Source organism: Mustelus asterias, chromosome 3, assembly GCF_964213995.1.
Source record: "Mustelus asterias chromosome 3, sMusAst1.hap1.1, whole genome shotgun sequence".
NCBI lineage: Eukaryota > Metazoa > Chordata > Chondrichthyes > Carcharhiniformes > Triakidae > Mustelus > Mustelus asterias.
The window spans coordinates 53,653,042-53,668,300 of NC_135803.1; the positions used below are offsets into that span (position 1 = coordinate 53,653,042).

General features: G+C 43.4%; 1 protein-coding gene across 1 annotated transcript in view; it reads left to right on the forward strand.

Moving 5' to 3' along the window:
* The window catches only part of LOC144483941 (guanylate cyclase soluble subunit beta-2-like), a 62,471-nt gene that overhangs the window by 14,262 nt on the left and 32,950 nt on the right, over nucleotides 1-15,259 (forward strand). The window lies entirely within an intron of this gene.

The window sequence follows — 15,259 nt, forward strand, 5'->3', positions numbered from 1 at the left end:
TGAATCAAGCACTGCTAGGAGTTGGTTTTTTTTTGTTTTTGAATGTATTTCTTATCAATAAAAAATTTGGTGTGGCACGAGCAAATTTTTATTCCGAACGTGCGGCCCAGTGAAAAAAGTTTGGGAGCCACTGCCATAGAGCATCGAGCCACTGCCACTTTTTTAGGGAGGCACCTCAGTAATCCTCATAATATGCTGAAGCCTGGGTTGCTGGATTGCTGTGAAAATGGGGTGGCATGGTGGCACAGTGGTTAGCACTGCTGCCTCTCAGCGCCAGGAACCTAGGTTCGATTCCTGGTTTGGATCATTATCTGTACGGAGTCTGCATGTTCTCCCCGTGTCTGTGTGGATTTCCTTCGGGTGCCCCAGTTTCCTCCCACAGTCCGAAAGATGTGCTGGTTAGGTTGGCCATGCTCAATTCTCCCTCAGTGTATCCAAACAGGCGAGTGCGGCAACTAGGGAATTTTCACAGTAACTTTATTGCAGTGTTAATGTAAGCCTACTTGTGACACTAATAAATAAACTTAAATTTTAAAAATCCTGCGTGCCCAGTTAAGCACTGCGATCTGCCTCATGTTGGCAGATGTCTGTGCCTACATGGCAGAAACCAGGACTCTCATGTCCTCATGTCTTTAGTACCACTGGTTTTGCTCCTTGGGTTAAGACAGGGTTTCCCAAACCTTTCTAGTCTTGGAACCTCTGGTGACTTCCCAAGGGGATCAAGGAACCCCAAAGATTCTCATCATGTCGATGACACGATGTCACATGAATCCCCTACCAAAGACAACCCCAGGGTTCCATGGAACCTATTTTGGGAACCCCTGGACATTTCCTGGGGACAAAAACTAGGAAAATTAATCCTTTCCTGCTTAGTTCTCAGAACAAATATTCAAATAAATTAAGCCACAAATTTACTGCAGTAACTTCAGTTTATAGTGGTTATATCAGTTTTTGCAAAAGTGTTCCTAAACATTCTACACAGCTTAACTAAGAAAGGATTTGTATTTCCTTAAAATTTCCTTAAAATGAAGACCTACATAAATTAATGAAATACAACAAAATGCTGTCAAATGGATTGAAAGGAGCAGAAACTGAAATGGTAAAAGTTCACCCACCCTATTTGCCGCTGCTGGGCATCCCAACATCCTTCTGAATGGGGTGTCAGAGCTAAAATGGGATTCCCGATAGGTATCAAACCCATCACCATTGACCTGGTCCCTGCCAGCTCTGATCAGGTCTGGATGATTATGCAAAACTGCTAATTTGAATGTAATTAGTAGGCTTGAAGCCTGATTCAAATCCTTCCCGCCATTCACCCGCTTCCCCAGCAGGATCTGCACTGGGCGGGCTTTGTCTGACCATGTAGATCGTGGACCTGGCACAATGGACTGCGAGGGGGGCAGTGGGGGGTGGGGGAGGCAGTCAAGGAGGTAAGTGAGGGGCACATGAGCAATGCATTTATCTCCCGGCCCTCCCCGGAGTACAAGTTGCCAGGTCAGCATGCTACTGTTAGGTGCTAGTGCAAGGTTGAAACTGGGAACCCTGGGACGGGAGTGGGTGGGGGGGTGGGGTTACAAGGTGGATCCATCTTGGAGTGTCTGAAATGTGGGGGCTGGGCTATACATGCCTCTGGCTGGGGGTGGGGGTTGGGTCACACTCATGCCCGCACGGTGTGTGTGTGTGAGTGTGTGGGGGGGGGGGGGGGGTTGACCTGATCTTTCCATGGTTGACAGAGGATGCCCCTCTGTAATGAGGGGTTGGTGCTTGGCAGAGGATGCCCCTCTGTAATGAGTTGGTGCTTGGCAGAGGATGCTCCTCTGTGATGAGGGATTGGTGCTTGGCGGAGGATGCCCCTCTGTGAAGAGGGGCTGGTGCTGCTCCCCTGATCAGCAGGGGTGGGGTTACCATTTCTGTTATGACCGGGAAGGGAGCAAGTTTAGCAACATCTGGACACCCAGATCTCTGAACAGCCAGGCTGGCAGGGATGGTAGAGCCTCAAACCCGCTGCTAACGCCGGTGGCATGGGCACTTTGAGCGATTTGGGAGAATCACAGCCAAAGTTTCTAATTATCAAATGTGATTAATGAAAGGCAACTGAGTATTGACAAACACAATTGGGTCACTTTCCTTGTCCATTGGTGAGTCATTTTGGAAGGTTGGAGTGCATGATTTTCTGAACATTAATTTAAATAAAAGAATCATCCCAGCATTTCCAATGTGCATTTAAAGCATGTGAATGTCCTTGGCAGTCCAGAATGTCAAACAATTACTCTGAATGTTTGCATTTTTGGTAAAATCTGAAAAGGGCGACGGGTATGTTGAAAAATTAGATGGACTTCATCTGATCAAAATGATGTTAAATAGATTTCAGTTAATCTTTTTTGAGGGTAATTGGTGTTTGGAAATGGAAAAGAAACTTCAGTCTTTGACACAGTGTCAGCAGTTAAACATAATGCTGTGCGATTGAGTTAAACCTCCTCTCCTTTTCTGCAATGTTGTACCTTGCCCTTAACTTTGGAGGTGCGGGGGTGGGGTGCAATCTTTTTCCATTGCACATTTATTGATTGATATTGCTGATGTGGAAAATAATGTGGGAATGAGATAAGATAATTTAGTGTATTCAGCCTCCACAATTTACACTGCCATTGAAGACAAATAGAATTCATACTCTTGCTCTGCCAACAGATCCATATCCATCTATTGCCTTGTGAATCAGAACTGTGTCTGTTTTCAACATCAATGTATTACTCTGGTCAGAGTAATCTGAGCCTGAATTTCATGGCCACCACCCATCCGTCACATCCCTCCCCTGCCCCCCACCTCCCCTCACCGCACCCCCCCCCCCACCCCCTACTCTCCCGTCACAGCCTCACAGCGATTTTATGCTGGGGTGGACAAAACCTCTAAGGTGCCACCCATCCTTGCCCCAATTGAGGCGCTTAGGTGGGAATTGCCTGCTTAAGGGCTGTTTCCTGCCCAGCCTCAATTTCTACTGCACCTCCCTCTCTCCCCACCCCATCCTCCCCTAGTCTCTCCTCCAGCACTTTCCATCCTTCTAGGCCTCCCCTCTCTGCCCCAAGTGAGGGATGGCATTCTCACCTGCAGCCAACTGATGCTCATTTGAGCATGGAATGGCTGTGAGCCGGCTAGTGTTGATGGGGAACATCCTTCGGAGGGGTATGATCTTGCCATCTGAAATACTCAGGCGCTGGGTTAGATGGTATTTTATTCCCCATCTTAGCACCTTGAAGGTACCCACTAAATGATGCCATTTCAGAAACTCTTGTTAGTATCCCTGGACTTAGGGATATCAACACCCTTTTAGGAGTCATCATTTATGCCTCTGAATTGAAAGCTATCAGCCAGCTGTCTGGTATTCTGGAGTCTCCGGTTCTTGGTCCAGGTGCCATATAGTTGAAGTGTTGGTTAGACCAGAACTTCGAACCACACCTCGACACTGACCTGCAATTTTTGCTCCACCATCTACTTATCATGATCTGAAATCAGATTTACTTCAGACTCTGGATTCTGCATCACAACACTACCACAACACTGATATTCTTGATATGTAATGTATTTCTGTCACATTGTACTCCTTGTGACCAGTCACCCTATTTCCAGTCTTGGAGATAACGTTGCACGGTTTCAGAGGAAGAAGTGTGTTCTATCTTGCTTGGAGTCTTGTATCTAACCAACACTTCATTGCCTAGCATCACATCATTTTCTGGCATCCCTACTTCACTCTGCTTAAATCTTCAACACACCCTTCTCAGCATCATAGTCTCAAACCTTTTGAAGACCACTTATGTCTCTGATCTCCAGCATCTTAGTGCAGATTGTTGCATCCGAGCAGCAACTCTGCTGGGCCCTTCCCTAACATAACATGTGGAGTTGCCCTGTTCAAAGCCACATATGACAGAAATGCCTCCTTTTCCTTCACCTTGGCCAATTCTTGTCAGCATCTCTAAGGACTGGTTCTGACATTCCACCTCTCCATTTAGTATGTAGTTATTTTGATGTCACTCTGTGGAGGTGAATCCCTGTGACTTGCATGTAATCAGAAAATATGTATGAGATAAATTACAGGCCCTTGTCTGAGTAGAAAATACAGATAGAACGTGCTTCACAAATATCTCAGACAATGCTGCCATTATTTTCCCTGTTGTTGCAGACTCCATCACAACATACTCATAGTAATACTCATTCACAATCAGAATTGACTCTGCTGATGGAGACAGACCTTAGAAAAAAGCCTAAATCTTCCCAGGGTTCAGCTGGGAATAGCGCGTTGCATATTGGTTCATGTAGGTTGGGTCAGTGAACAACTTGGCATCCATGATGCGATTTGACTATTTTTTTCTGGGTCCTTCTCCATTCGAGGCCACCAAATTTTGATTCTCAGGTTCTGCTTCATACTGCCCAGTCCTAAATGAACTTCATGAGCCAGTGTCGCCATTCTAATCCTTATATGGCTGCTGCACCACAAGTCTGAGCACATTCCCAATTGTGTAGTTCATCTCTCATAGCAACATAGAACCTACAAGGACACTTCTCCCACTCTCCTGTCCGGACCCTCTGCCTGGTGTCCTCCAAATCTGGATCTTTGCCTGATTCGCTTGCCATGTCCCTAGAACTCTCTAGTTCTAGAAAATACCACTAGAAATTGAACAAATGATTCAGCTTTCTTCTCTAGCATGGACCCTTCCTTCTTGTCCAACCTCAGTAGCCTTAAAGGTGAATCTGAACTGTTCATCCAGCAACGTGAACAACCTTGTACTTAAATTGCTGAAGTCTCTCTCGATCCTAGCACATGGTTTTGACCTTGGAGTGTATATCACCTCTTCATCAGCAACTCAACTTTGATGCCAAACGGACAAGTATGAAATCTTTCACATACCCAGACCAGTCACAAGACCTCTTTCTATATCTGAGAATATTGCCTCTCTACATTGACAAAGGCTGTCAGAAAAAATAAGGATATTCTCTTTTTGGATTGGTGTCCCTTAATAGATGTGGGATGAGATTAAAGAAAATATTCACTCATATTTAAATGGAATACACTTTTAGATGCCTTTGGCTTTGAGGTGGGAAAACTGATTGATAATATCTTGAGTACATTAAGTTGCTACGTGCATTGATATTTAGAGGATGGATTTTCCATTTGTCATCCAAGTGTAAATTTGGCATAACTAAAAACAGAAAATGCTGGACAAGCCCTGTAGGTCTGCCTCCCTTCATTTCTGAAAAAGAGTCATATTTGACTTGAAACCTTAAATCTATTTCTCTCCCAATCGATATTGCCAGATGTGCTGAGCTTTTACAGCATTTTCCTTTTAATTTCAGATTTGCAGCACCTGCAGTATTCTATTTTTATTATGTAAATTTGGCATTGCTGATTGATAACCATTATACACTCGATTTTTACTTCCATTGACTTCAAGTCGAAATTCAAATCAAAACTGCTGATATTTGAAGTGCTCACAGTGCAAACTGAATGCATTAATTTGTCCAAGTGCTTCAACTTCATATTTTGATTGTCACAGGGAAAAAATGCTGTGAAATTCCCTCAGTAAAGCAAAACAACCATAAACCCATTTACGAGTAATGACTGGAATCAAAAACTGATGAAAATGTTAAAGTGGTAAATCAAATTGGGGAAGCTGCTGATTCATAGCTTCTTCTTCAGTTCTCTATTCTAAGGCATGTCCAATGCACAGCATCATACTCTCCACCACCGATAGGGCAAGAAGGCAGCTCCCAAATCCACCCTAGCCAGAATAGCGATCGAACACCATGCTCATGGCAACAATCTGATGCACACCAACCGTTCAGCCAACTGAGCAAACTGAATCCACCCCCATCCCCTCCACGCCCCCCCGCCCCCCACCGCCCCCGAGGACATCAACACTGTTACATGCATGTTGTAGTCTGGAGCTATGGGTCGTGATGGAAGAGGCTCAAATTTTCTTTCCATCACATGGCTGACCAGGAATCTGTATTGCTGTTACCTCCTGTCATTGGCACATGTTGGAAGGATTTGCAGGTTGATGCTTAACTTCTTTGGTCGCGCTATGGACACACCTTCCTTGGCCAGTAGGTCCTGGAGTAGGACTTGAAACCAGAGCTTCTGGCTCAGAGGCAGGGACTTTATCCACTGAGCCACAAGACCTCTCACCTAATTTTATGCTGCAAGTTATTTTTAATGAAAGCTATAAATGTAAATCAATTCTATAACAAAGGACATTTGCATGTGCCAGCAACAATACTTTGAGGCCTTGAAATTACATTGTGCAAAACATAACATCCTATGCAATTCCTTTATCTACTGTTTTGATGGATTCATTTAAAATCAATGGGTTAACACATCTGTTAAATATCAGACAGATGAATTGCATATGAATGTGATAATCACACTGTAATTTCAAGCACCAATTGTTCTAATGAATGTTGACACTTTGGACTTTGAAGAGAGCAGGAATGTGGTGGAGGTGAGTGGTGCAATGCTGAGTAAAGAACGTTCAACTAAGAGAAAAAGTAATGGTAACGTTCTTGACATTTTGTGGCTTTCCCAGTCCATTTTACTTCTAGAAAACAGAATTCAAACCATTGCTCAAATAATTTATTGATAAAAGCATTCCATGCAGAGTGAAATAATGGGTGCAGAGACTTTACCGTGAATTCATTTCCATTCAATTAACCTCATTATTACTGTTTGATGTTTCAGACAAAGGGTTTCAAAGAATAAATTAGGAAGCTCTTATTGAGGTAAAAAGATTAAGGAAAATCAGGCTGCAGAATGTTTAACGTATTTAACACACTGATTTGAACACTATTTCAGACAGTTTCCAAGACTAATATATTCTTACAAAAAATAAACAGTTTTCCTTTGGAATGCAGTAGTAGCACACAGGACCATAAGAAACATCAAAAATTATAAAAGATAAATTAATCCACTAAAGTTCATCACTACAGTTTATTAATTCTCCTCTCACAGATTTTAACTGAGAATTAAATTGGGTATTTTTGTTGTCGAACTCTATTTCGTACCTTTTCTTGCTTTACTTGGATCATTATCCATGTGTGGCAAACAACAAACATTATAAAACAATTACAGTTATGTCCAAATAACCTTCTGTTTAATTTGGGTATTAAAAAAAATGGTTCATTTGACATTTTAAAATTTTTTCAAAGGTAATAAAGAAATAGCAATATCTGTGCCGGGAACCTCTGACCTCATCCGCTGCTGGGATTCGCTGGTGCCGCTGCAGTGAATGGAGTTTTGGCTGAGCGCCAAATTCTCCATTCTCGCTGGCAGCAGGGAAGGAATGAATGAGATTACAGAATCCTGCCCTGAGAGTTTCATCAATAGCTGTGCTGAACTAAAGTTGGGTGGAAATGGGTGATATTATGGATGTTGAAGTAGGCTGTCTCAGTGACAAAGAGGATATTACTGAGAAGCTTGGTTCAGGGTTAAATAGAAAGTGGAGGTTGTGAATAGCCTGGTTTTGGCTCAGACAATGGCCAAGGAGAGAGATGGAATCAGTGAATTGGAAACATACCTTGTGGCAGAGGTTAAAGACAAAGGGTGGGATTTTCAGGTTACATCTGCCCCAAGACTGGAAATTCCTACCCGAGTTCAATGGTACTTTAAGTGGTCCGTCACACTTTTCGTCCCTTCCATGGCAATTCCCATGGTGTTTGGGACCAGAAAATTTACTCCTATGGCTTTAGTTGAGACAACATTTAACTTGAGGTGGTTTCTCATATAATACTGAATGTCAGACAAGCAGCGTGACAAATGGATTGAGACAGGCAGTGATGAAGTCCAGATGACTGCCATCTGCGTGCATATGAAATCTGAGGAATGGTGGAGATGGAACCAAGAGGCAGATTGTAAATGACAAATACAATGTACAGGGTGGGGTGGGTGGTATGATGCAAGGATAGATCCTTGGGAGACTCCAGAGGTAACAGTGCAGAAGATGGAGGGGAAACCAGTTCCGGCAACTTTCTTGTTACATTTTGGATCGATAACAAATGGAACCAGAGGAGGGCAGCCTCATCCAGACAAAAGAGAGATCCCAGAGGAGGATGGTATGTTCAGTTGAGTTGAAGGCTACAGACAGTTTGTGAAGGATGAGGAGGGAGAGTTTATCACACTGCATTCAGAGAATCACAGAGTCCCTACAGTGCAGAAGGAGGCCATTCGGCCCATTGAGCCTGCACCGACAACAATCCCACCCAGGCCCCTTCCCCGTAACCTCAAGTTTTTACCCTGCTAGTCCCCCTGGCTCTAAGGGATTTAACCTGTGATATTCTTAAGGGTTGTTTCTGTTCTCTGACATGGGGTGAAATTCTGATTTGAAAGATTCAGACATAGAATTGTGAGGTTTGGATTTGGGAGCGGAAACAAAAGTTTGAGATGGGGTAGTAGTTTGCAAGGACAGTGTGGTCAACCATTCATTTTTTGAGCAGGGAACAATGATTTGAAAGGAAGAAAATAACACCTAAGGAGGGGGTACCATTAACAATATCAGCTATTGTGCGGACCATGAGGGTAGGTAGATAGGTGGTCAACAGTTTAGTGCAGTCATGGGCTACTAGACTAGTGAGCGAGTTGCATGAGTGGCCCTTTTTCATCTCAGTGGATTAAAATCAGGCTTGTTCACTAACCATGACCCCATAAATAGGATTAAATACATTTATTACACGTTGAATATTTCATAATGAGTTATAGAAAATGCTTGATCATTCATACACTAATCAAATCTCATCAAATTCCAATAGTAAAAACAAAAGAAATATTTACACTTTGGACATAGTGGGAGCACATGGCTTTCACAGTCAATGCTGTGTGCAATAGCACACACCTCACTTCACTTGCTCCTGCTTTACATGCGTATCAGTTCAGTTATACTGGTAGGAAAAAAATTACACGAATGGAAATCAGCCGAAGGTGGCAACAAAATAGTCAACAAAATGTCTCATGGGCCGCACTCAGAACCCAGTTGGGCCGCACGTGGCCCCCGGGCCACAGGTTGCCCACCACTGGTTTAGTGGGAATAGGGTTGTGAGGACAGGAAGTGCACTCATGGACAGAATGAGTGCACAAGACAAGAGGGAAGATAGGGAAACTACAAAAGGATGTGAAGTCAGGATTAGGGCAGAAAGGGGATGTGACAAATGATGAACAATTTTTAAAATATTCTTTCATGGGATGTAGGTGCTGCTGGCAAAGTTAGCATTTGTTGCCCAACCTCAATTGCACTTGTGAATGGCTTGCTAGGCTATTTCAGAGGCAGTTAAGAGTCCAGCACATTGCTGTGGATCTGGAGTTGCATGTAGGTCAGACCAGGTAAGGATGGCAGAGTTCCTTCCCTAAAGGACATCAGTGAACCAGATGGGATTTTACAACAATGATCAGCATTACTGAGATGAGTATATATTCCAGATTTATTAATTGAATTTAAACTCCACCAGCTGCCATGGCCTCTGGATTATTAGTTCAATGACATTACCACTATGCCAACATCTGCATTTTGGGAAAATGCATTGTAGCAGCACGGATTTCTTAAAATGTGCTTTTGTTTGAGTAGTAACACTTTCTATCATACTTTTAAATGCCTTTCAAGTAGCTAATGAGCCATTTAAATACTTTGAATGAGATTTTCCTGCAACTGTGAGACTGGTAACATAAACTATGGGCACGGTTCTCCGAACTCGTTCGTACCCGTTGTGCTGCCAGCGAGAATGGAGAATTTGGCGTTCAGCGGCACTGGAAAATCCCAGGGCTGGACAAGGTCGGAGGTTTATGGTGCATAAATTTCACCCTCTAGTTGATAACTTAGGAAAGTAAGAAGCGGAGTAAGGCATTCAAACTCTAGAGGCTGTTCTGTCATTTTATTAGATCATGCTGATCTGTATTTTAATTCCATCTGCCTGCCTTCTGTAACCATTAACATCCCTTCTGAGCAAAAAATTTATCAATTTCAATTTTAAAATTTTCAGCTGATCTAGCCTTAAGCAAACTTTTATGGGGGAGACTTCCAGATTTCCGCTCACCTGAACAAACTAGCTGTAATATCCAGGTGAAGTCCCCTTGTTCTGGATTCACCCACCAGAGAAAATATCTCTCTCCACCCTATCAAATTCTTTAATCAATTAAATTACCCCTTAAAATTCAAATCTCAAGGGAATCAAAGCATAGTCTCTGCAACCGGTCCTCATAATTATTTCATTTTGATATCATTCTGATGAATCTGTGCTGCACTGCCTCCAGGTCAGTATCTTTTCGGAGACGTGGGATCCGGAATTGAGCATAGATAGGATTGCAGATAGGATCTAACTAGAGCTCACCACAGCTGTAACGTAACTCCCAGCTGTTCATATTTCAACCCCTTTGAGGGTAAGGCCAACATTCCATTCATCTGATAAATTATTTTTTGCAACTATCCACTAGCTTTAAGTGGTTCCTGTACTTGGACCCCTAAACTTATTTGCTTATCCACAGTTTGTAGCTTACCACAATTTAGAAAGTGCTCCAATTATCTATCCCTTGTAGGTCCAAAGGTCCAATATTTTCTTGCATTTCTAGTTAGAATACACCATTGTATGAGGGTGGCATGGTGGTTAGCTCTGTTGCCTCACAATGCAGACTTGACTGTTTGTTTGGAGTTTGTACATTCTCCCCGTGTCTGCATGGGTTTCCTCTGGGAGCTCTGGTTTCCTTCCACAGTTCAAAGCTGTGTAGATTAAGTTGATTGGCCAAGATAAATTGCCCCTTAGTGTCCAAAGATCTGTGCATTAGAGGAATTAGCAGGGTAAATATGTGGAGTTATAGGGATAGGAGCTGGGTAAGATGCTCTGTCAGAGAGTCGGTGCAGACTCGATTGGCCGAATGGCCTCCTTCTGGACTGTAGGGATTCTATGATTGTGGAATTGTGGTGAATCGGAAAGAATGCAGTCTACAGCAAACTGTGGATCTTGTCGTGGCCAATGTGTTACAATCAGGTGAGGAGGCATCAACTTGCTGCCCTCTATTCAGCCTCTTCGATTGGTCACAACAAAACTTTTTGAAAGTTTATTTTCCCCGTGGATGCCTTTTCCAAATCTAACTGTATTTTTTACTATCTAGGCAGTGAAAAATAAAGAACCAATCACAACATTTTCTTTGGTCAAAGTTATTAGCCACTAAACTCAAGAAAGAAAAAGATGTGATGACACACACATAGATATCAGAAATAAGAAAAGTTAGAGTCCAAAATAAAAGTTAAAAGAATAAACGACTAAGTCCTTGAGGGGTAGATTGTTTAACGTTGTGGCCATTTTCAGTTAGCTTCTCCTTTAAAATCGCAGAGTTGAATTGAAGTCCATTTCACGCAAACAATTACTTTAAAAAAAAATCTGTAATCCGCCTTCCAGAAATCAATGCGTTTCTCCTTTGGTTCTGTCTGATGAACATTCACTGTCTCTTGTGCTGGATTTTTTGACTGTAGAGATAGGGATTTACTTAACTTAAGAAAGAGAGAACGATTCCTTACTGATCCGATAGCAGCTTCTCCAGATTCCTCTGATCTGCTTGGCAAAACCATTTCTTAAAGTCTTGCTTGCTGTATATTCTCTATATATTGTAGAACAAGTAATCATATTTTGATAATCTCAGAACATTTTGACATATTTGAAGATAGTGGAAGACAACAGTAGATGGGCTTCTTTCACCCTCCACAAGAGGTTTGAGTGGCTGTTGGTTGTATATCCTGGCTGACTAGCAGTTCCCCATTCTCTTGATAGGATTACAGTTGATTTGGACCTTGACACCACCAGATGTGATATTCCATGAGCAGCATGTCAGGACATAGCTGCAGTATAATCCATTTAGTAACTATTCAGAAGTGGTCCACTAACAATGCTAGACATCAGGCGACTGGTGACAGCCATCTTTGGTCACTGTAGTTTCTTGTCTTTAAAAACGGTAAATTTCAAATAGTTCAGCATGTTTTTGGTTAGCTGGTAAAGTTATAGTACATACCACTCAGTCACAATTTCCCATTGTCGTGACAGGTGTGATTTCTTTGTTGTGGTAGTTGAAGCCCTGAACTTAACACCAATGTTATATTACTGTCAGCTCATTGCAATTTAGATTCTGATGTAGACTTCATTTCTGCACAGGAAATTGCAAATGAACTCACTTATTTGTCAGGATTCTTCCCAGTTGGTGTCTTAGTTGCCAGATTATTTTATTAACCAATCTCTACATCCTACTAAATTGTTATGCTGATCAAGATCCCCAAACCGAGCAATCAGAGTTATTAAAGATTCCCTGTTCTATCTGACTGGTAGCAGAATTAAAATTGGGAATAATCATAATCATATTGATACCAATAAGAGGTTAAGTTACATTACATATGGAGTGATGCAATTAGTCATGCAAATCCCTTACTCCATAACTTCCTCTTTCCTTTGCACCATTCAATGGTGTCCACGTGGTAGATGCAATTCCCAAGGAAACTCTGGGCCATGAATGCAGCTGTGCAGTACCCATTTTTGTGGTAATTGAGAGAATTTGATGGAAAAATAAAGAGGTGTTAATAGCACAACTCATTCGCAGAATCACAGAATTGTTAGAGTGTAGAAAGACGCCTTTTGGCATCGTCTCTGTACTGTTGGTCCAAAAGAGCATGTTGACTTTGTGTCATTCCCCTGCCTTTATCCCACACCCGTGTATATTGTTTCTATTCAAGTAATGCCTTCTTGAATGCCTTGATTGAACATGCCTCCACCACAGTTCCAGGCAATGCACTCCAGACCTGAACCATTTGTTGTGTCAAAAAGATTTTTCTCACCTCACATTTGCTTCCTTTGCAAAGTCTGTGCCCTCCCACTCTTGATCTATTAACCTATTAACCTGGTATTAATGTACAAATCATCCGTAAACATTTGATGAGGCAGAATGACAAATCTCTACATGTTGCTAGTTGATTTGCACTGCTGCAATTTAGCTTTGCAAAAACAGCCCTTAATTTTCATGAACAACCTCACTTTCATGACATTGCTGCAACTGCATATTAATTTCACATTAATTGCTCATTAGATCCAGCACAGAAATTGAAGTCCAGTAATTAATAATGTGGCAATTATTACTAACTACCAATCAATCTCTCTTGCCTAGAAAGTGAAATTAGAAGTGTAGTTTTATCCTTTCTGTTTGTGAAATATTGTCATGATAGGGGCCTTATTTTACCATTTTGATTCTGAGTGCTGAATTTGGGCGCAATTCAGATCCGACTTGGAAACCTGTTCTCAGGCGCCCCCATACGCACTTAGCCTGAAAACAAATTGCAAGTCTTAATCGCGCTGTGGGCGGGGCTTATCACGCCAGAAATGCTGCTGCTCTGTTTGGAGCCTTCAAATGCGCAAGCGCAGTGAAAAAAACATTTGAAAAATGCACCCCTGTCACATTGCTCCCGGGCCGCAAAAAGCGGATAAAGAGGCCCGGGAGCGATGGCCCCCACAGATATTGCCCCACCCCCACAACATAACTGTCCCCCTTATCCATGCACCCCCCGCCCCACTACCCAGACCGATCGAAACCCCCTGCCCCACTTCCCCCCACCGATCGCCCGCAGAGCGGCAGCAGACCCCCCGTTCCTCCCCCACCGATCGCCAACAGAGTGGCAGTGGACCCCCCCTACTCCTGCCCCTCCGCCCCTCCGCCCCCCCACCAGAGAATGATTGGGTCTCCATCAGTCCCCCCCACCAGATAATGATCTCTCCCTCCCTCCTTCCCTGCCCCTCCATCCCCGACCAGAGAACAATCTGGCCCTCCTACTCCCCTCCCCCCCAACCAGAGAATGATCTGACCCGCCTCCCTCCCCCCACCACCGATCTGGGTCAGAGAGCCGTTGGAAGCTCTGAACTTACCTCTTCAGAAGCTGGAGCGCCCAAAACAGATCTTTGCCGAGCACGTCTGTTTCGCGCTGAATCTGGACGGGCAAACGCGATGGTAAAGGGGGAAGTGTAGGTAAGATCGGGCATCCAGTCCATTATGTCAATATAAATGCATGCAAATGCATTTAAATTGACATCACGTCCGTTTCAGGCACGGTTCCGATCGCAACCATTTTCGGGCCTTGGTAAAGTGGGAATCAGCGTGGGTGCAGGTGTGGATTGCGCTATTCACCTCACGCCCAACTTTACCACATTTTTGCCCCCAAAAACGGATGCAATGCAATGGTAAAATCGCCTCCTAAAAACTGGAGTAAATCCCGCTGGTTTTTTCAGTGGGATTTTCAAAATGAATGTCCAAAATCTGAGCATCACACCATGTCCTTGTGTGAATCACATTGAAAATCAGGGGGTGGGGCCTATTCCCGCTAGCGAGGCCGGCAGCGCAGCGCTGAGCAGGCCACTGGGTATGCACCAATCTGTCAGTGCCGAGATTGGCACTGGCATTGGCCCCGCACTGCCAACCCCCCGATCGCTGGCCAGCCCTGCGACCCCCGCATCGCTGGCCCTCCGAATCCACCATGGCCCAATCACTGGCCCCCTGAACATGTCTGGGCCAGCCTCTGTCTCTTTCTGTATGTGATTTGACATTTAATTCAGCCGCTCAAATTCACTCACTTCCTCAGTCAATCCTATTTCTTTCTAAATCTTTAAATCTCACTGGTTGTCCTATTGTTCTGATGCGGAGATGCCGGCGTTGGACTGGGGTAAACACAGTAAGAAGTTTAACAACACCAGGTTAAAGTCCAACAGGTTTATTTGGTAGCAAAAGCCACACAAGCTTTCGGAGCTCCAAGCCCTTCTTCAGGTGAGTGGGAATTCTGTTCACAAACAGGGCATATAAAGACAGAGACTCAATTTACATGAATAATGGTTGGAATACGAATACTTACAGCTAATCAAGTCTTTAAGAAACAAAACAATGTGAGTGGAGAGAGCATCAAGACAGGCTAAAAAGATGTGTATTGTCTCCAGACAAGACAGCCAGTGAAACTCGGCAGGTTTCACTGGCTGTCTTGTCTGGAGACAATACACATCTTTTTAGCCTGTCTTGATGCTCTCTCCACTCACATTGTTTTGTTTCTTAAAGACTTGATTAGCTGTAAGTATTCGCATTCCAACCATTATTCATGTAAATTGAGTCTGTGTCTTTATATGCCCTGTTTGTGAACAGAATTCCCCCACTCACCTGAAGAAGGGGCTTGGAGCTCCGAAAGCTTGTGTGGCTTTTGCTACCAAATAAACCTGTTGGACT